This window comes from Herpailurus yagouaroundi, unplaced genomic scaffold, assembly GCF_014898765.1.
Source record: "Herpailurus yagouaroundi ecotype Mexico unplaced genomic scaffold, PumYag 203, whole genome shotgun sequence".
In the NCBI taxonomy this organism is placed as follows: domain Eukaryota; kingdom Metazoa; phylum Chordata; class Mammalia; order Carnivora; family Felidae; genus Herpailurus; species Herpailurus yagouaroundi.
Window position 1 is genome coordinate 21,253,215 of NW_024412434.1, and position 22,246 is coordinate 21,275,460.

The 22,246-nt window shown below is 44.2% G+C and overlaps 1 protein-coding gene across 2 annotated transcripts in view; it reads left to right on the forward strand.

Annotated features, from left to right (window-relative positions):
* FRMD4A (FERM domain containing 4A) overlaps positions 1-22,246 on the forward strand; it is a 611,772-nt gene that overhangs the window by 159,299 nt on the left and 430,227 nt on the right. The gene's annotated exons all lie outside the window — the stretch shown is intronic.

A 22,246-nucleotide genomic window follows, 5' to 3' on the forward strand; every position in this document is an offset into this window, starting at 1 on the left:
CAAAGGCAGTGGGAAGGGGAAAGCAGGGGGGAGAGAACCATCTGTCAGTGCGGACAATGGGAATCCTGGCAAATGAGTTCCCCTCTCGCTTGATTAGACAGCCATATTTTAGCAGGATTTCCAATCACTCTTCTTGGAGGCTGTGCAGCCCCGGGAGCTGTTCGTTGCAGGAAGCACCAATTTCTCTGGCGGCATTGCTGTGTGTAGCAGGAGGAGTAACACGTTTAAAGCAGAGCGTGCCCAGCTCTTACTGGAAATACCTCTTTCCTCCTCCTCTTCTTCAGAGCAAGAGGGTCAGGGAATCCTCTGTGGAAAGTAGGTTAATGCATTCTGGAAGCCAGTGTGTTCTCAGAGAGCTCCCAGACCTGCAGAAAAGAGCCCAGAGCACCGGACTCGCCTGACATCTTGGTCAGAACTTGGTCCTGTAACATTTAAGAGTGCGCCCAGGGAGCTGCTTACAATCTCCTGGAGGCTCTGGGAACTTGTTCTCCTTGGCTGGAGTTTGGTTTTTCACTCGAGATGCCTTGGAGCTGGGGCTTTCCATTAAAAGCTCAGATGATGGGGAGTCTGTGTGGTATTTGCTGCATCCACAGAGAACTCTACATGGGTGGGCCAAAAGTTCTAAATAACGCTAAAAATAGTACTTTCTTTATTCAGAAATTTCCAAAAATATCAGGGGAAATTGGCTATATAACCACACAGAATGGTTACAGCCAATAGAGTAAGGCTTTGATTTACCTCATCTCTTTGATGCTCCGTTCAGTGGTTCCAACACAAATAGACTCTTTTGTTGAGCAGTTTTTTTTCCTGCTAATTAATGAGCACGACCATGATGTCATAAGAGAATGTTAAAACTAGGGTCTTAAGCATGAAAGCATCCCATCCTTGGGGAGAATTCGTGATCTCCCAGTTGTCTGATAGTCACTCATTAGAAGGATCACCCCAAGAGAGTTTGTTACCAGAGGTTCTAATTCCAGCCCTCCGGCTGGCTGGCTGGCTGGCTGATCTCTGGTGAGATCCCCTCAGTGACCTGTTTGCACTCCCTGAGCGTGTAGCCGAGTCGTGATGGGTGCAGGCAGCATGTTTCAATCCAAGGGGCTGTGGAAACGGCAGGTAGCAGTTCATTTATGTTCTACCGCTGCAAAGAGAATGGCAAATGGCGCCCTTTATTGACAGGGTAGGGTATGGATGCCTTAGGGGATGGCGTGATAATCTGTTTATTTGGCTAGCTTTTGAAATTGCTGCCTCAGACCTCCTGTCCTGGTATCGTGCATTTTCATGCTCCCATCAGATCAGTGGATCTGAGCTCATAACCTTAGGTGAGTACAACTCTGCTAGACTTGGAAGGCAGTTCCCTATGCAAATGAATCAGGACCCAGACACTGTATAAATCACACTGTGGGCCCATGAAAATGGCATGCTGTGATAGGGGAAAAATAGATATCAGGGGTCAGACTGCTCGTATATTATATTTATCATTTAATTCACATCACAGTTTGTTCCTTAACCATCACGTCACCTAATGAACAATGAAACTATGGGGGTTTGGGTCCCACCAAACTTCAAACATAAAATCTCTCCATAGCAAACTGAGTCTCATTCAAACCCTTTAATTTTTATTTTTATTTATTTTTTTTTCAACGTTTATTTATTTTTGGGACAGAGAGAGACAGAGCATGAACGGGGGAGGGGCAGAGAGAGAGGGAGACACAGAATCGGAAACAGGCTCCAGGCTCCGAGCCGTCAGCCCAGAGCCCGACGCGGGGCTCGAACTCACGGACCGCGAGATCGTGACCTGGCTGAAGTCGGATGCTTAACCGACTGCGCCACCCAGGCGCCCCAAAACCCTTTAATTTTTAGACTTCAAGCTGTGTGTGTGTGTGTGTGTGTGTGTGTGTGTGTGTTAAATTGTTTCTGTGAATTCTTCTTTAATCTCCTTATTTCTGACGCTGGAAATTTATATTTCCATATTGAAGATTCAAGTTACACTTGAATTTGGTCACCTACAGAATCATCATACTTAGGAAACAAGACCTGACTGTGAAATGAGATCCCTCGGTGAGACTCGGCTTTAGTTTCTAAATTGCTATGTCCTGTGTTGTTGAAGTTACCCAATGTTTCTCCAAAATTTACCCAAAGACTTATATCAGTGGCAATGTGTTGTCATTTTTAAACCTTATCCCACATTATGCCTCATTAAGCCTATTCTGGAATATTCTCCCCCTTTCGTAAGGCTTCAGCTTGAAGTTTCTGATTTCAGGGTATCATGATGGGCTGGACAAAGAAAGCCTCCCAGAGCTAAATTTTGCTGTGTTGTGGGGACTTAATAACTTACTGACAGTTTAAAGCAAGTGTTGAGGTAAATTGGACATCATGCAGTAATTTCATTATGCCATGTAATAGACTTAACCAGTCTAAATCATGGGTGCTTAATGCATTTTTATCTGGGGATTTGCATAATTGGTACATAAATATGCATGAGATTAACTGGAAGTGGCAAAAAGGGGTGGAAAAATGTTCACGAGTGTGAAAATTAAGGCAGTTGCAGAGGGGGCACCTGGGCACACGCCGTCTCCTGGGTGGTGGCCACGCTTGACGTACCTAGAAACAGACAGGACAGCAGCTGGCCTCCGCGTGGCCCAGGCTGTGTGTTGTCAGTGATACACGGGCTGAGCGTAGCTTTTGGCTCTCGGCTGGATTCGCGTGGGCACACTACTCATTGTTTCTTTTATATATGATGCAATGTAGAGAGGCTCTAGGCTGATGGATATACTTCTGACTGGCCTCCTGGCAGGCCGTGACACAGTCCTCAGGATTCTAACCATAACAAATGATGTTTGCAGAGGCAGAGGGAAAGAAAAAGAAAAAAAAAAAAAAAGAGAGAGAGAGAGTCGCTGATTGAGTCATTTCTCCTAGGAGGGTAAAGGAAAGAATTTGATAATTAATCATTCTTTGTGCACGTTTTAAAACGTGTCCTTTTCTGATTCGAGTTTTAATCCTCCAGCCTTCATGATTCTCTTTAATCCTCCGTGCATTGCCTCCAAGTGCACGAGGCCGCCAAAACCATTGCCCCTCGCGAATCCTGCTTGCCAGTGCCTGCCGGGGCGTCGGCAGCGAGCGCCCAGCTTGGGCCACGTGCAGTCAAGACGAGTCTGTACTTTGCACGGAGTAGGTTCTGGGTCAGCCGCAGCATCAGGTACGAATTTATCCTTCTCCACCACACTGCAAGAAGAGAGGGAGGAGGCGGGGGGGGGGGGGGGGCCAAGCTGTCTCGGTTGGACGTCCATCTTTTTATCTTTCCGTTTTCTCGAGATATGATTGACATGAAGCACTGTACCAGGTTAAGGTATACAACGCCACATGAGTTTATTTAACATCCATCTCCTCCTGTAGTTACAAAAAAAAAAAAAAAAAAAAAGTCTCTTTCCTTGTGGTGAGAACTTTTAGGATTTACGCTCTTAGCAGCTTTCAAAGATACCGCATGGGAGAGTTAGCTGCGGTCACCACGCATACCTTCCGTCGTAGGACCACCTGATGTTACAGCCCGAAGTTTGCACCTTTTGACCACCTGTCTCCGGTTCCCTCACCCTCGCCCCCATCCTCGCCTCTGGCAACCATAAACGTGATCCCTTTCATTAGGAGTGTGGTTTTTTGGTTCGTTTTTAACTTTTTAGACTCTGCGTGTAAATGAGATCATGCAGGATTTGTGTTTCTCTTTCTGACTTCTTTTCACTTAGCATAACGTCCTCTAAGTCCATCCATGTTGTTGTAAATGCTAGGATCTTGTTTTTTAATCAAATGCTTACACAGGAAATAGGGAGTGGACCTAAAGTAACCTCTCTAGAAAGGCTGCAGTGTTAAATTTACCAAGTTTAACTTGACAACTCAGTAACCATTGTGTATGCTGACTAGGCTTTTTAGTATATTGTGATACTATTGTCTTTGATATCTGCTCTCCATTTACGATTAGCTAACCCCCCAGAGAAGATGCTTTTCTTTAAATTGTTAAAAAAAATTTTTTTTACAGTTTATTTTTGAGAGAGAGAGAGAGAGAGAGAGCGCGCGCGCGCATGAATGGGGGAGGGGCAGAGAGAGAGGGAGACAGAATCCAAAGCAGGCTCCGGGCTCTGAGCTGTCAGCACAGAGCCAGATGCGGGGCTCGAACTCACGAACCGCGAGATTATGACCTGATCTCGGCAAAGTTGAATGCCCAACTGACTGAGCCACCCAGGTGCCCCCGGAGAGATGCTTTTAATCTGTCCAAACTTCCCTTATTTCTGCTGCAAAGACATTGTGTCATTAATTGCATGTCAGTGACCTTTATTGAAGGAATGACTTCAGATTTGTGGCATAAAGTAGTTTTTCTAAAGGAAGTCTTTCTAAAAGGATCATCCCTTTAAAAAAATTTTTTTTAATGTTTATTTTTGAAAGAGAGAGAGAGAGACAGAGACTGTGCATGAGCAGAGAAGGGGCAGAGAGCGAAGGAGACACAGAATCTGAAGCAGCTTCTAGGCTCTGAGCCGTGAGCACAGAGCCCGATGTGGGGCTCGAACCCATGAAACGTGAAATCATGACTGGAGCCAAAGTCGGATGCCTAACCAACTGAGCCACCCAGGCACCCCAGGATCATCCTTTTTTCATGAAAGGGACATTTCCAGGGAAATGAAAGCCGAGAGAGTAAAGAATGAGCATTTGGCATGAACATCCGAATAGTGTCCTGTGAGCCCAGCTCTCGTGTACTCACAGTAAGTGCCACACGTAGCTACAATCAGTTCAAGATTTATCCTTCTTCACCCTACTGCAATTTTGGAAGTACATTCGATATAGATGTAAGATGTAAAAATTCTAAAATTACAGACAATATAGATAGCAAAAGAAAGAATCAAAAGAGTATAATCATTGGTTCTCTGGTTCCTTAAGCCAATTATCAGACAGTACCTGAAACCCTTAAGGTTGCTTAGAATTATGCTAAATCTGCTTGAAATTTTGCCAGGACTCCATGGAGAGTACTGCCTGAAATGATCCACTGTGTTCTATCTACTTGATACGTGGATTCTGATAAAATATTGGACTCTCCCTTTCACAGAGCTCTGTGAACTAGAAATCATTAAGGCCTCCAGAATGGTAGCACCTGAGCAGGGAAGACTAAGGAGGGCTTGACAACTACTTTCAAACACATTAAATATCCACAAGATTATTCACAGGCTAATGACAGGCTATCCTTTATCTTAATGGAGGCTTAAATAAGAGGAAACCTTCAGGAGCTGGTGCATGACAGGTTTAGATTAAATTCAATGCACCGTTTCTTGACATCAAAATGTTTTCCTGAGGAAGGTTGATATGGTTTCTAATCTGGAGACCTCTGAGACGGCTAAGGATGATCCAACTTCAGAAGCCAGAAGCCTTTAAGACATCCCATGTTTTTATGGCGCCATGAATTTTTACCATAAAGCCAATAACCAGAAATAGGTTTATGAGACACGCATCAGATTACTTTACAAAGAGCTACTGTAATGCATTTATTGAACCACTGACCTCAGTTGCATACAAACAGGAAACAACTTGATTCATTTTCAAACAACCCCTTGCAAGGCATCTGTGAACCATGCCAAGGAAGGTAGGGACTATAGGACCATTTGTTTGGTGAGTCTGGAAAAGGAGATGTGCGAGGCACCATAGCCTTGTTTGAATCAGACTACAGACTGCCCAGGTTCAAACCCTAGCTCTGTCACTTCCTAGGGTATAACTTTTCTGGGCCTCAGTTTCTTCATGTGTAAAATGGCATACAATAATAGGATCTCTATTAAGTGTTGTTGCAAGAAGTAAGTGTGTTAATGCCTGTGAGGTCTTGGCACACCACAATAAAAGTTAGCTATTACTAGTATGAATGTATGAGCAAATACGTAAATGGATATATGCAGAAATATAAGTTGAATGACAAATGTTTGGAATGAATTGTCATAGTCATGAGTCCAAGTAGGGAAGGCAGGCCATCTATCTTCAAGATGATGCTGTCAGCTGAGACACAGAGAGAGAGCTCCTCCTCCTGCAAGACCCCTGTGAAGTTGGGTCCTCACCTGTCCAGGTGCAGACTCAGCTCAGAATAAAACAGATGCCTCTGTAGCATGAATCAGCTCTCATTATAATAAAGCCTTTCATGACAAATAATTATGGTAGGTAGAAGGTTTAGAAGAAAGGATTGTAGACTCAGCCTAAGCCAAAGATTTCCTCTCCAGGACCTTAAGAAAATTACTTTTCTCTTTTGGTCCTTGGTTTGGCCATCTCTTAACTGACATCTTAGTAAAAGAACAATCTTCCTTTGGTGCTTTGGGTCTTGCAAAGTTGAATATACATCATCTCATGTGATCTTCACTATCATAGTTATAATCTACCTGGGAGAAGAGGACCTGGAAAAGGCACAGGCACCAGGGTGCCTCTTCTTGGCTTCTCCAGATGGAACAGCTCATACATTGTCCAACAATGAAAGTTTGGGCCTCTAAGACTAGGCCTGGGTAAATTCAGGATGCAAGGCTTGTTCCACACCCCAGCAGATAGATAAAAGAACCGGGAACAGACCACAAGTGCCAGCCTGGCCACTGTTGGGCTTTCAAAGCCATGGTTGGTTCAAAGCCCTTTCTGTCACGTGTCAAGAAAAAATCCTGTTGACCTAGAAGATTTTATGAAGTCATGTTGAAAGCCATCTGGATGGCCCTGTGGAGTGAGAAGATACATGGGCCACTGGCTTCATCAAAGGGACCCCAGGTGGCCACTCCCAGGGGCTGCGAAGCCAAGCTGTACTTACAGGGGGAGATACTCAGTTAGTAAAAAGAAGATGGAGGAGAGTCCCTAAGCCACCGACCTCATGTTGTATAATTAAAAAGGGATAGGAGTGTGGTGAGTGAAGCATAACATGACTGAGGGAGGGGAGGGAAGGACGTGAGGAGTTTTGAGGATTTCCGATCGCTAAAAAAATTGAGGAGTTGATTAATTCATGGTAATTCCCTTCATGCTCTGGTCAGATCTGTTTCCTCCATCCCAAGCAGGGGAGGAAGAGAACTCTGAGCAGCCAAGCTGTTGGGAAGGGAAAAGTCATCACAGCAGTTCTTCTATCTCATTTACTTTTTCATCCAGTGGGGATTTATTAACTGCTCATATCGAGTGTCAGGCAATAGATGCTTCCTTCTGTCACCATTGAACAAACAAAAGGAAAAGTGTTGAAGGGTCCACAAATAAGACAAAGCAACCCAATCACTTTCTCTTGAAAACAAGGCGGGAGTGCACACTCTAGGAGCTACAAGCAGGAGAAAATGATTTTTCCAAAGGCCACATTCCTTTTCACTAAAAGTGATGCTTTTAATACAAGAAGATGATAGCAATTGGGTAAATTAACTCCGCGTTGATATTCAGAGGGAATTACCTTAATGGTAATAACTGAGTGTCTTCAAAGGGATAAAAATGCCTGAAGGAGGATCCTATTTAGTCTTGGAAGGTCTACTTTATCTTAAACAAAGAGCGTGAACTCAGACATATTTCCTAAATGGGAAACCGAAGTGTAGTCATTTCTCCTCAGATTTCAAAGTAAAACACTGTACTTAGCACTAGGGAAGCCAGTTTAGGAAACTATAGGAAACTACGAAATTATATAAAGACCAAAGTCCTTACTCTGACAATTAACTTTGAGAACTAAAATAACCCCAAGTACTTTCTACTATTCTGTAGTCTCTACAAATTTTTGGTGAAAGATTCGTATTTAGTGCACTTGCATGTGCACGCTCACACATGGAGTGTGTGTGTGTGCATGTTTGTGTAGCTGTCATTCACTTCCAAAATCGATGCTTCTGAAGTTGATTCCAATATCAGTGTATGTGATAGGAACAGCGCAGGATTTAGATATTACCCTACAACCTATAAAGCAAGTCTTTACTTTATAGGTTGAGTAAAGCATGAATACTTCTCCGACATAGCTCTTGGGCAGGTTTCTCATTGGTAGATTGGAAAGAGATGAACATTTACTCTAAATTGCTTTGTTTTCAATTTGGGGAATAAGTAAAACAATGAAGCCTAGTATGTGCCTACGACATGCCTAGTATATGCTAAGGAGTAAAGATTATTTAGGTTCTAGAACTCAGTGTTGGCCAGTCGAAATAGAATTCAAATCACAATGGGAGCCACATGTATAATTTTACTTTTTCTAGTAGCCACATTGAAAAAGTTAAAAGACACTGGCATATGTAATTTTAATAATATATTTTATGTAGCCAATGTATCCATTATTATCATCTCCTCATGTAATCAATATAAAAAATATGAGTGAGATATTCTATGTTCTTTTTTTTTCAGACTGTCTTCAAAGTCTGGTGTGCATGTTGCCCTTACAGCATGTCTCAATTCAGACTGGCCACATTTCAAGTGCTCAGTAGAAACACATGGTTAGTTGACTGCCATGTTAGATAGGCCAGCTCTACCTGATTTATTGGTACAACCAAAGAAGCCATAAAGCTGGGATTTGTCTAATACTGGTAAATTGCTATCACTCTCCTAATAACTTATTTTGACCATGTAGTCTCTCCCCAGTGCTATTTTGTAGTTGGGATTTTGGCACAGCCCGGGACCTCTGGTACAAGCATATTTGGTCAGATGAATACCCCGAGCACTTTGACCTCTGCAGTGAAAGCTGATGATCACACACAAAGAATGAATTAGCTCAGTGCTTCCATTGTGCAGGAGAGACACAGGGTCAGGTCAGAGGGCACATGTGGATACAGGGGAACGGAGCAGTTCTGAGCAGTTAACTTGGTTGTTTTCCACACTTTCTTCCCAGTCAATTTAACACTGGTCTTGAGTGTTTCTCAATCTCTCTCTCTCTTCCATTGCACGTATTGTTTCAGAGCTTTTTCTCCTTTAGTTGCATTCCCGTAGGAATTTTCTGAACTAGTTGCTGCAGATACCAAGGCACTCTGTGTAAAGGTATTGTGAGCTGAGGGAGCATTTCCTTCCACTCTCCTCGGATAACAAGGTCCAAGTTCTTGGCCTTGCTGACCACTGTTATGTGAGGCCTCCAGACTCTCCACCCCTGGCCTACACCTCTCTCAAGTTTCATGGCTACACACCCGAGTCCCTGTTGGCTTTTGTTGTTGTGTTCAACAGCCCCTGTTATAAGAGGAGATATATCCCTCTGGGATATATCCCAGAGACGCATTTAACTTACTCTAAGCCTGGACTCCTTGTTATGCCCCAGAAACTACTCCTCTTTCTGGATCCATTAACTCACTGAGTGACAGACCCCTCTCTCCAGGCCCACGCCAGACACCTGGGTCTCTACACCCCTCCCCTTGTCCCTGACTCTTCATATGTCTTCAGCTTCCATGTCATGTTATTTCCTCTCTTCACCCTATCTTGTGCCTTCCCCTTCCCCTTCCCCTTCATCTGCATGATCACAGTGTTTGTGCAAGTGGCCATCTTCGGACTGGATTCTTCCCATAATCTCCTGTCTGGACCTCTGGTCTCCCAGCAAGACTCACCCCCTCCAATCCATCAACTCATGGCTGATAGAGCCCCTGTTCCAAAACACAAACCTAGTCATGTAATTTCGCTTTGCAGAATTCTCCCCTAGCCGCTCCCATTGCCAGAGAAGAAAGTTCTACCCTTAGTATGACTCTCGGGTCCCTCTTGATTGGTCCCTGCCTCCCAATTCCATCTCTGCTGCTACCACCACCTTCTGGGATGTTATGCTCTAGCATTACTGATGCTTCATCAACAACCCATGGCTTGCCTGGCCTCTGTGCCTTTGGATGTCCTGTGTATTGCATCTGGATTCTGCTCTCCTTCTTCTCTGCCTGGGAATTCCATAGTCTCTAAGAGCTGATTCAAGTGTCTCTTCTTCCATGAATCCTTCCCTGACCTGAGGGGCAGACTCATGTCTCTTTTTCCTGTGTCTCCACTGCCACGTCCATTACCTCCTGTACACACATTGCACCTGCTACAGCAGATGGTTCACACAGCGTTCACTGGATGACTGTTCAAAAGGCAAAACCATCATCTAAGGATTAAGCCCTTAGGCTTGTCCCATGTAAATGGCAAGTTTGGCTTAATGCAGAGTTAACATTTCATTCATTAAATATTGGCCTCATGTCCTGTGCGTGCCGTGCCATAGAAGGCTAATATTCATCTACAGATGTGTGGGTTCCGGTTGCATAGGATCAAGTGGCCTTCACCTCAGCCAGAGCACCAGGGCTCACCTGTAGCAGGAGTTGTGTGTAGATGCTGGTGTTGGCTGGGCTTCAGAATGATGGGGACGATGATGTCATCTGCTGAGTTCCAGCCACTGTGATTAGTGCACGAATTAAGTGTTTTCATCTCCATTGTAATGCTGAGAAAACTGAGGGTCAAAAAAAGTCAGGTAACTTTCCCAAGGAAGTTCCGCAGCCACAAAGGGGATAAAGGCAGGGTCTGAACCCTTGTTTGGCCAAATATCTCACACTCCCTCCTTTTACTACACCAAATGCCTCCCAAATTTATCTTGTGGTTTTGGTATTCTGATTATGATGTACAGATGCCAAAGTTCCTCTGGAAGAGGAATGAAGGATGGGCCAGATGGCAGTAGGTTTTAGGTTCCACTTGGATGCAGAGGTAGACAAGGAGCCATGGAGAAGGCCCAAAGACTCTATGCAAGACCCATGTCCCACAGTGTTGGAACAATTGTCATACGCTCCCTTATGACATGAGTGTGATGTATGGAAACTCTTTCAAGAACCCCAGGGGGAGTTTTTTTTTTCCAACTTGGTTTTAGATTCAGCTTAGACTTTGCTATAGCTTTCAGACCTGAACCCCAAGGCTCCCAAAGGGTGGTAAGTTCTGTCAGATGAAAATATACATGTTCCTTCGCTCTGCTCCTGGGAGCCTTTTCTCTATCAAACAAATGAACCGCCAAGAACAATAACAGCACCTCCTTTAACATGGGCACATTTGCTTCAAGAAAAACACTTATCCAGATTGCTGCAAAGTTTCTTTTACTTTCCAGACTAATGTTTTCACATAGAGAGCCTTGATAGAATAACAAGAGGGTAAATAAGCCTTTTTGATGGAGAAAGCCAATGAGGTCATCAGGCAAGGCTTGAGCTCAGGTTTACAAGCTTTGTTCCAGGCATGTCTAGGAGTCTATGGAAGCTTCAAAGTTTCCATTAAAGTTTTTTCCAAGCAGAGTTGTGTTTTATGTGAGATGACTGATTCATTAAGATGTTTTCTTTATCATGACTTATTTCACGTACACAAAAACACATAAAGAATACAGACCGATATATATATATCTCTGTGTGTGTGTGTGTGTGTGTGTGTGTGTGTATATATATGTGTGTATATATATATGTGTGTGTGTGTGTGTATGTGTGTGTGTATATATGTATATATGTTATATGTGTTTGTGTGTGTATATATATGTATATATGTTATGTGTGTGTATATATGTGTATGTGTGTATATATACATATATGTATATGTGTGTGTATATATGTATATGTGTATATACATATATATATATATATATATATATATATATATATATATATACACATCAGTGTAAGAAATAAAACTGCTGATGGACTTGAAGCCCCTGTGTACCTTCCACAATCACACCCCCCACTTCCCTCCCAGATACCTCTGGGAGATATCTATCCTGAATTTATCATCTCATACTCTTCTTTATATTTTTATTACAGATATTTTGTGCCTGTGTGTTTGTGTTCTAAGTGCATGAATCTTCTGCAACTAGTTCTTTTCACTCATCAGTTTGTGTGGGGGTGGGGGAGGGGGGAGCATCACCAGCATGAATGTACATAGTTATAGTTCATGCATTTTCCTCCCAGGGGAATTGCTTGAGCACAACAGAGCATTAATATACTGTCAGTCATATATCTGTCCTCTTGTGGGTAAACATCTCTCTCTCTCTCTCTCTCTCTCTCTCTCTCTCTCTCTCTCTTCAATCATTACAAACAATATTGCCGTGTCCATTCTTATACGTGTCTCCTCTTAGACGTGTTTCCCCAGAGTCTCCACCTGGGAGGGGGACAGCTGGACTGTGAGGTGTGAGCCTTCTGACATTGACCAAATTGCTCTCCAGGGACCATGACTATTAAAACTTGTCTTACTTCCCTGTGCTACAATTCTGTGTTCTGTGGTATATGTATCTGTGCTCAATTAAGGATGCCAGAAAATGAGCAGTGTGAGTGTCCTGTCTACACACAGAGCATTTATTACACTTGTATCGCATCCTGAGAATGAAAGTAAGAGTGAATTTGGTCACTTCCTTCCAAAACCTCTATTCACTATCGTTCCACTCAAACGTGTACTTACTTTTTTTTTTCAGTTTATTTTGAGAGAGGGCACACAAGTGGAGGAGGGGCAGAGAGAGGGGGGGGGCGGGGGGAGAGAGAATCCCAAGCCGGCTCTGTGCTGTAAGCACAGAGTCCAATACAGAACTTGATCTCACAACCATGACATCATGCCCTGAGCTGAGACCGAGAGTCTGACGTTTAACCGACTAGGCCACCCAGGTGCCACAAACACATACTGTCAGTATCATTCCAATGTCTCAGCGTCTTCCCTGATGCTCACTGCATTATCGAGATGCTCATGACATCAATATATGTCATTAATTGATGTATTAATTAATTAATGGATGGCATCCATCAATATGGCCAGATCAGGGATCACCTGATTTTATTTTCCTCATGCAAACTTCATAAAACCATAAGAAAGCCTCTTAGACTATTACTAAAACCAAGCCCACATCTTTTAAGGCTGTCACACAAAGGAGAATCTCCATGTGGAAAGGGACGGCAGCTAATTCCTCGAGCTTCCCTTCCCTTCCCTTGTGGCCTTTCTTCCGTGGGATCATTCATGATTATTGCTACCACTACTAGGCTGGCCTCAGGGACAATATTCCTAGTACTGTTTCTCAGGGAGCCTTTATAAGAATTTTTATTTTGTGGTTTTAACACAATAATCTTCAAAACACAAAGCGTAGGAGAGAAGCGTGCAGCATCTGATGACCACCTCACAGCTGGGCACTGGCCCATGATTGTACTGTCCACCATATTTCTTTCAGGCTAATGAGGGAAGAGCAGAGATTTACTTTGTAATAAATGATGTGGTTCTGACAAATGTAGGCCAAGGGCATCACCTTGGATTATTAAAGTTTGTGCAGAGGTTTGAGCCAGAAGAAAACGATAGGAGAATTGACTCCTTATCCAGCACGTGGTAATATAGGCATGCCACACTCAAAAGAACCTACTGTATGGGAGTCAGAAATGTATTCAGTTTAGTGTCAGTAAAAAAAAAGAAGACATATATGTCTATATATACACGTACATACATATCATCAGATTACACACACACACATACACACACACACACACACATCAGGTTAAATCAATTGTGTTCATTTTGATTTTTCACATATGTATATATTTAATTTACAAATTTGATTTAATAGTTATGTAAGAACTTGAGCACAAATGGATTGTTTTTTCTGGCTGTACACATTTAAGTAAGTAAAATTACAGTAAAAATAAGTTAAGCCAGCACTCGAAGCCTGGGAGTAGGCTGCCCTCGAAAGAGGTGCACACATTTCTGAAGTGAAATCAAGCCTCGCGGTACAGCTGAGACCCAGCTGGCATCGTCCCATCTGACTTTCTGAAGCCTCAGTGACAGCAAAGGGAGGCAGACAGAATTGCAATGGTGATCTCTATTAGGAGGGGTGATTTTTCCATCTCCAGCTTCCGGCCCTCCTGCGGTCCACTCTTTGCCCCTCTCTTTCTCAGAGGCCCTCCTTCTTCACCGCTCTGCACTTCTTACAGAGCCGATAGAAGCTCTTGACATCCGTACCCTAGTGCTTGAAGTCAAGAGAGAACGTGTCTGCCCCGCCTATCTGGGGTCATTTCCTGTTTCAGTCAGGCTCCAGTCAAGAATTTCAAACACAGATCATTTCAGACAGGGAATCGGTGACCCAGGTGCTGGGAGAGCTAAGAGACCCAGCAGGGGGGTTGGTGAAGTGACAGCAGGAACTCACTATCCCCCAGAAGGCTGTAGGGACACAGGAGGGAGTGGGGGTTACCTGCCATCTGTCAGGAGTCAGCCTCACAGCAGGGACTTCCTGGCAGGGGCTGAGCTCCCGGAGGAAGCGACAGCCCCCAAGGGAGGCAGCACTACAGGAAGCAGAGAGAAAGGTGTCTTCCTCCAGCCTTTCCTCACCACTTCCCACTGGGAAAGCAAACAAGCCTGGGAATGTACTTCCCTATGACACGGAGCTAGTGGAAGGGGAGAGAAACTCGAACGCGAAGTCATGCCCCCCAAACTCTGTTTTCACGTCTAATGACCCTCCACTCCTCTCAGATGACCAACGCTGGGAACCACCTTTATGAATGACTACCTTCTACACGCTGACGTGGCCTCACCCTGTGGAAGGAAAGGCAAATAGGATTCCTGTTCCGGATCAGTTCCGAGTGGGTGCTGTGGCTGCCTAAAGCCCTGTGTTGAAGTTCCTGTGACTCCATCTGTGTGTGTGTAAGGTTAATTTTATTGAATGTGTGTGTGTGTGTGTACTTAATTTACAATGAAAAGTATGATGATTGGATTAAGAATGTCTGCCATGAGTGCAGAAGGTGAGGACCAACGCTCACATGTGGTCCATACCATCCCTGTCTTCTGGCTTCAGCAGAAAAGTCTTTCAGGAGACACATACAAGGGGCACCTGGGTGGCTCAGTCAGCTAAGCGTCCGACTTCGGCTCAGGTCATGATCTCACGGTTCGTGGGTTCCAGCCCCGCATCGGGCTCTGTGCTGATAGCTCAGAGCCTGGAGCCTGCTTTGGATTCTGTGTCTCCCTCTCTCTCTGCTCCTCCCCCACTTGTACTCTTTCTCTCTCTCTCTCTCTCTCTCTCTCTCTCTCTCTCTCTCTCAAAAATAAACATTTTTTAAAAAGGACACACATACAAACATTAGCATCTTTGTAGCACATGCGAATCTCAGTCTATCTACAAACAGGTGTGAGAGAATATCTATTTCTCTATTCCTTAAATGGAGTTAATTTGAGCCTAAGTCTTCACCCCTCTGGATGGGTGGGGATTTCAGTCTCGATCTCATTACTCTTCTCACGCAGTGCCTGGAAAATGGGTACAGACCTTGCCATTCCCATCCATCATGACACCACTGACTGCTCACTGTCAAGCCTGCATGGGAGAAGTGGGCTAGTGCTCTGCTTTCCTTCCTTGGGTGGGGCCCAGAAATCTTTGCCATGGTCTGGACCCTGAGTGCTCAAGGTCCAGCATTCCCAGCAGGCCCTTGCTAACATTTTTCCCTTGGATCACGTCTCCTTCCTGGGGCTCTGCCAGAGAGTAGGGTAAAGATCTCTATTGCTCATGGAGCATGGAACCACCTGACCTTTACCCCTTCCCAGACTGGATTCCCTCTTCTCCCCATTCTCAAATGCAGAGACCCCCTTAATAAAGGGGGTCCGGAAGGAGAACCTTTGTCCTCAGCTGTCCCCTTGATAGACACAACCCAGATGCTAGCCAGATACTATCTTTAGACTTCTCTAATGAGAGTACATGAATATATCCTGGTTTAGCTACATATTGATTTATTTTCTGGCAAGTCCTAGTGCATTGAGAGACAGCATAAATGCATTACGTAGCCTTTCCTTCATACTGCTCAAAGTCCCACCCCATCTCTGATCCCCACTGGGATTCCCGACAACAGCTTTTCAGTGAGCTTGGTTTGAGGAACTTCTGCCTTTGGCCTGGGGTGGAAACATTCCTTCAGTGAGGAGCACAAGGGCCTTCTGCCTTTCTGGCGAAGGAAAGGAACATACGAGAAAAGAAATGAATTAAACACGTCCAAAAATTAGCCTATAGCATTTCCAAGAAATGCACCCTGGGGGTGGAAGGAGGGGTGGGCTATTCTCACTACAGATTGAAGGTTCTGTTCCTTCGATCAGATATTGGTTCTCCTGCAGTGGACACAAGATGTATGCTACCAAATAAACTACCAGAGCCACCCCTGGAGCTTAGGACTGGGAAGTCAAGGTAATTCAGTAACCTCAGTCTTAGTCCTCTGAGCAGCCTGTAAAATCCCTGCGCCTGTGACAAATCCTATACCTAGGATACGAGGTATGATTCTACACTGAGACTTGTCTAAAAAAAGCCCGTAGTCGGCAATTACATTTTTTCCCCCGTGAATGAGTATGAAATCAGTGGAGTAATTTGTAGAGTCATTTTTGAAAGTGCTGATGTAGTTTCACCTTGTTTCACTAGCTCAAGCTTATTAGGAGAGGAGGTGGGGAGGAAAATGGAAATGCCTAGTGTGGGGTCCTGGCTGTGAGCACATCTCCTAGGAAACCACCTGTGATAGAGTGCCATAGCTCTCCGAGGCACGAGATGTAAGAGGGTGAACATGTGCGGGGAAAGGAAAAAAGAAATCGTTGGCTGAGCCCCCCAGTCTTTAATTAACAAAGAAAATGTTCTTGGCGAAGGCTTTTGGAGCTGTCGATGAGGCCAAAGCAGGGGTAGGGTGGAAGGAGTAAAAACGGGTCTGCTGGCTGGACATGAATACAGTCTTGCCCCATTCACATGCAATAAATTAAGCAAGTGGTACAAATGAACTAGGAACGTGTCTACTTCAGCTTTGCAGGGTACATGAAGATCCCAGCCTAGTTATCCTCTGACAATAAAGCTGATACCACTCTCTGTCATTAGGTCACAGGTGTTGGTTTTTACCAGTGGAGGCCATGTATCAAATGTTTTGGGAGCCTCTGCTCCTTCATCTACTTCTTTTTAGGGTCAACAGTATGGACCTAGGACCTCAATGAAAGAGAGCTGGCTAGGATGGGATGTCGCTTGGGGACTGGAAGCATGTAAGCTAACCATCTGCACATGCCTTCTTCCTCTGCCATTCCTGAGGGTAGGAAACGGAGCTGACTCCATATTTAAGGTGATGAGGGGGAATATTTAAAAGACACGTAGATTAAACCCACTGGATATTTTTGTGCCTCTGGCATAATTAATATTGAAATACTACGCATCTTATGGGAGGCATCCAGTTGCCTGATGAATATTCTGCCTTATTTTTCAATTGAAATTCCTCCGGGATGTGAGTTTTCTGTGAACGCAATGGTCTGTGAAAGAGCACATTTAAGCTATAAACACGTGCAGCTTGGTAAGTTTTAAGAACTTAGCTTTTGACCTGCTCATGATGTTTATGGGTTTCTAGAATCATCCTTATCAATATTTTGTCTTTCTGTGCTTTGGTGTGTGATTTAGGTTTATTTTCAGTGACATGTATGTAATCCCATATTGGAGCTTGGTTGTAATTACAAGCATGTGAGCATTTGCGTATGTCTGGCTATGTATGTGAGAAGTAAACTCTTAGTGTGAACCTCTAATAATGTAGGAAACACATTAACACTGTAAGATCTTGACCCAGATCTTAGTCAAACATTCCCGGATCTAGAAGTCCTCACAGAAACAGGGGAGCGCAAGGTTGTTTTCCTTATTTCTTACATTTTTTTTCCCTCCTTACCTCTTAAAAAAAAAAAAAAGAAAAGAAAAAGGTTTCCTTTTGATTCTTAACCTCTCTGAGCATGTCTCCTTTGTCCATTCATTGTTTGTAAAGGAAAATTCCCGGTTGAGGCCATGGTTAACTCTTGACCGTGAGCTTCGGTCAACTATGTTGAAAGATGGTAATTTCTATAAAACAATCATTACGTGTAAACTCGAGGAGCTCATTGAGGAAGGGCAGTTACAATATTTTATTTTCCTCAATTATCTGACTACATCTCCTGGACTCCAGAATAGTAAACATTGCATGTGTGCTCATCAAATGCATGGTGGTCTGAGTTTCTTCAACACCTTCTCTGTAACATTGTGCCACTAGCACAGTCCACATTTATATACAGTGTACTTCTTAAGGGAATGATAATACCCAATGTGATTGAGAGCATGCACTGTTCCGGATAGGGTTTCTGAGAACTTATTAGAATTAAATTTTACGTAAACACCTTGAGGAAGGAATTATTTAGGCCATCGGCTCCTTTACAGACCAGAAAACAGACACAGAAAAATTAAGTAACTGTGCCAAGATTACATGGGAGGAGCCAGAATGTGAACCCAGACAATGTGGGTAAAGAGCCCACAATGTTAGCACTGAGCTCTGGCTCTCTGGTCTGGACATGTGGTTTGGCCCCAACATCTCCAAATGGCCAAATGACTCACTTCTGGAACACAGTGACACCCCCATCCCCCATCCCCCGCTCCAGAAGTTGGCCCTAGGCTGTCTCACCCCCTACCTGTCCTATAGACTCTCACCTACCCTGGCTCATAAGTCATCCTTCAGCCACAGGTTGGCATGAGGAAAGACAAATTTGTATCTTTTCCAAAGATAATAAGTCCCAGGGTTCCCGAATGTGCAAAATCCAGACCATCTTTCAATAAAACGGCCTATTTGGCATTTTGTTTATTTATTTATAATTTAGACCTGTGTCCAAAAAGGTGTTGAAGCCACTTACAATAAAGACATGTGCACACGTGCTTATGAAATAAAAACAGAAATTGCAAACCTGAAAAGGTTCTGAAGCAAATAAGTGATTATATTTACTGTGATTTAGCATTACCTTTAGCTCTTACCCTCTGATTTGCCCTAATGGATCACCGAACCGCATATTTATTTTCAACTCATCAATCTACTCATTTTTTCCTGGCCATGTGCCTGGCCAGTGTGAGGTGTTCCAGGTGATTCAAAAATGTTTAAGACATGGCCGGATGCTGACGTTCAGCCTCAGGGAAAGTCGGGCACGCAGGCAGGTAGCTGGCGACTAGATTACATCTAACACAGTGTCTTACTGTGTCATAAATGGTATCAGTAAGGGTTCTGCGAGGTTAAGGACCAGTCAATGTGGGCCAGCTACTCCCTAGATTTTCAGGATTCTCAGATATAGTGACCCCATCATCATATGTGGATAATGGCCATGATAGGAGTCAACAGCGGTACCGAATAGGGCGCTGATCATATGTAAGACATTGTTTTGCTGGGTGTTGCATTGAATTGCAATGTATCCTGAGGTTACTGGACTCACAGATCTTAAGAAATGTGCAGTCTGACTCCTTTCCACACTTTGTAGGAATCTTTCTCTCCCTGTATCATTGCTGTCACGTGATTGTCTAGCCGCCACAGTCAACATAGTACCTTTACACCCTCCTTATTATCAACTCGGTCCTTACAACAGCTCTCAGACATAGGTCCCGCGCCTAGCCACATTCCTGAGAGGAGGCAACTGAGGCACAAAAGCTGAGGGGCTAGGTCACGCCACCAGATAGTGGAGCTCTTAACCACCACACCTGTTGAGATGATTGTCTTGTTTCTACATCTTATTGTTGGGAAAATATTCTCAGTTTTGTCTGAAATCTGCTTTCAAGTGCCCCAAAGCCACTGATCCTATTTTATTAGACTCCGTACAGAATAAGCCCACTCTTATTCCAAAATGAAAATGCTACTAATCCTGTGTCAGAGACCTTAAGTCCTTGCCTCTACGGAAGGTGAACACAATCCCCAGTGTTTTGGATCAGTTTTTGTCTCTCAGGGCAGCATAGTGACAGACGGAGAGCCTGTGTTCTGGGCCCAGGCAGCAGAAGTTCAAATCCCAGTTCTGCCAACCATCAGCTTTGTGACCCTGGGTATGTTACCTGACCTCTCTGTGCTTCAGTTTCCACACATAGTAGGAGTAAAGACACATTTTGCAGATACAATTGCTACACTAACAAACTACTAAACTAGTAACTGGATCTGAAAAATAGCCTTGTCGTAACGTACTAATCACTTGTGTACGTAAAAGAGGGCCTAACACAAGACAAGTGAGTGTTATTATTGCTGGCACCCTCCCCCTGAACCTGGGGGACAACGTCTCAGAGCAGTACTCAGAACTGGACACAGTCCCTCCGTGACCTGTAAATAGAATTCATTTTTTAACTCCAGGAACATTAGTTAATTGTATACATTATCTTGATCTAAAGAAGAGAATGATGAGTTGGATCTGGGGGAGGTTAATTAAGTGACTCTTCCAAAGCAACTCAGTAAATCAGTGATAGAATTCGATTCGAATCCTAGTTCCCCATGGCTTTCTTGCTTACTGAGAAGTTCGGTTCTATGGTTGCCATCCTCTTCCAAAGCATGATCTTTATGCTTCTTCCTGTTGTTTTTGGACACACGTATTTGCTGTCTTTCTGTTTCAGTGTAAGCTTATATCTGTCCACGGTGAACACCGTTCCCCAAGTCACCCCAGAAATGAACCTTGCGGGGACCTTGGGTTCCCTTCCCTTCTCCGCCACCAAAATCCAACCAACCACCAGCAGTTTCTCCAGGCCTCAGTAAAATGAAGGAACAACCCTGCATGGTTCAAAGAAACTTTTAGGGTCGGACAGTAGTTAAAGCAGTAAATACATGTTTTTATTAAGACCTAAGGCAATAGAGGAAAAGAGACCCAGGGAAAATGGAACTGGGCTCCATTCTGAATATGGCGCGGGCAAGTGAGGATCGAGAGCCAAGGGGCAGGGTGGGGGTCAGTGGGTGGGAAATTACTAAGAAAAGGTACAGGCATGGGGGGCCAGGGTTATCAGACATCACCTGGGGGTGGAGAGGGATGAGAAATTTGATCGGATATGGAGGGTGGGGATTCTGTCTAAACCAGCTTGACCGGATGCTTGCTCCCTCCAACTGGGCGATGCAGACACCATGCAGGGTGATGTCCTCCACAGAGGGCATGAACACCCACCCTGGATGTCAAGGCCTAGGGGAGGGTGACTGCAGTTTAGTCAAGTACAACGTCTATGTTAGTTTCCATGTCTGAGTCTTCATCTGGCCATTCCTGCCTCTTGTACCCGTCTCCTCTGCCGTTTCACCAGCTCATTCCATGTTCTTCACTACTTAGCCCCGGAGCCAAACACAAGAGGAAACAGTGTAGGTTTTTCTCTTTCTGAAGCTACAACCTGTTCCACCGACGGCTTGGGAAACCGACCTCCCTTTTTCAGGCTCATAGGTGGCCATTCTATCCACTGGAACAAATTCCCACATGGCGCCCCAGCATGATGATACCCTTTGAGTGACACACATGCACTGATGATATTACCAAACTTATGATAATGCCGCCGACCGCAGAGAGAAAAAATGCTGTAAAGACACATTTATTGCCACTGGGGTGGTTTAGAGCAGAAACCCATCAGGGTTTTGTGCTTTTCAATTTGGGGAATGTAAATTGTGTATGATGCGGAGCAAAGATAATTGTGCTGTTTAAAAGATTCACCTGAACACACAATAAATTAAAAAAAAAAACACAGACAGGAACAAGAGAAATAAGAAAGAATTCATGGGGTTATTAGACACCTGCTTCCCCTCTTCCCTCCTCCCCTCCCTGCCTCAGAACCAGCTCACAGGGGGAGATCCCAACCCTTCTCTCCAAAGGAAGGCACTGGTGACCATGACTGATGGTGCTGTAGCTCCCAGGAGCAGTGCTGATTTGCATCTTAACACAACCTCAAGTCAAATGAATGAACTTCCAAGGAGGAAGTTTTGAGTATCAGCCAGCATGTGAGGAGGACTAGATGAGGGGGGGAGGACTTGAGTCCTCCCCAGGGGCATGTAGGGATCTCCTCTTCCACTCAGTTATGTTGTTCCACATTTCAGCATCTTTTTAATGTGGGGCCTTTTATTCCAGCTCTTTTAAACCCTCACCCTTTGTCCTCATTTACCAAAAGTGATACATATGTTCCATCGCCGTGCACCATTTTTATTACACCAACAACAAGACCTTGGCAGTTAGATACGGCGGGCAGACCCACGGTCAGATATCTATAATGCTTGGGCTGTTATTCTACCCACTGAAATACTCTCTGGCTTGAATAGCTTCTGATCCTGTTCTCAGTTTCCCTCATCTGTAAAGGCGGCTGTTGGATTACGTCATCTCTCAAAGTCTCTGGCAGGTTTGGAAAGTCCCGGATGCTAGTTACGATTCAAACATTAGTTTGGGGGAGGGGAACATATTGTATGCAAACTCTTCAAACCCGTATCCTAGAATCAGATTTCCAGTGAAGGATGCATTTCCTCCTTCTGCTTCTTTCAATTCTCTTAGGGTATATGATGGGTTTTTGACAGTATTTGTACTCTGAGAAGCAGTCACCATGAGATGACAGCTTCTGAAGGGTCAGCAT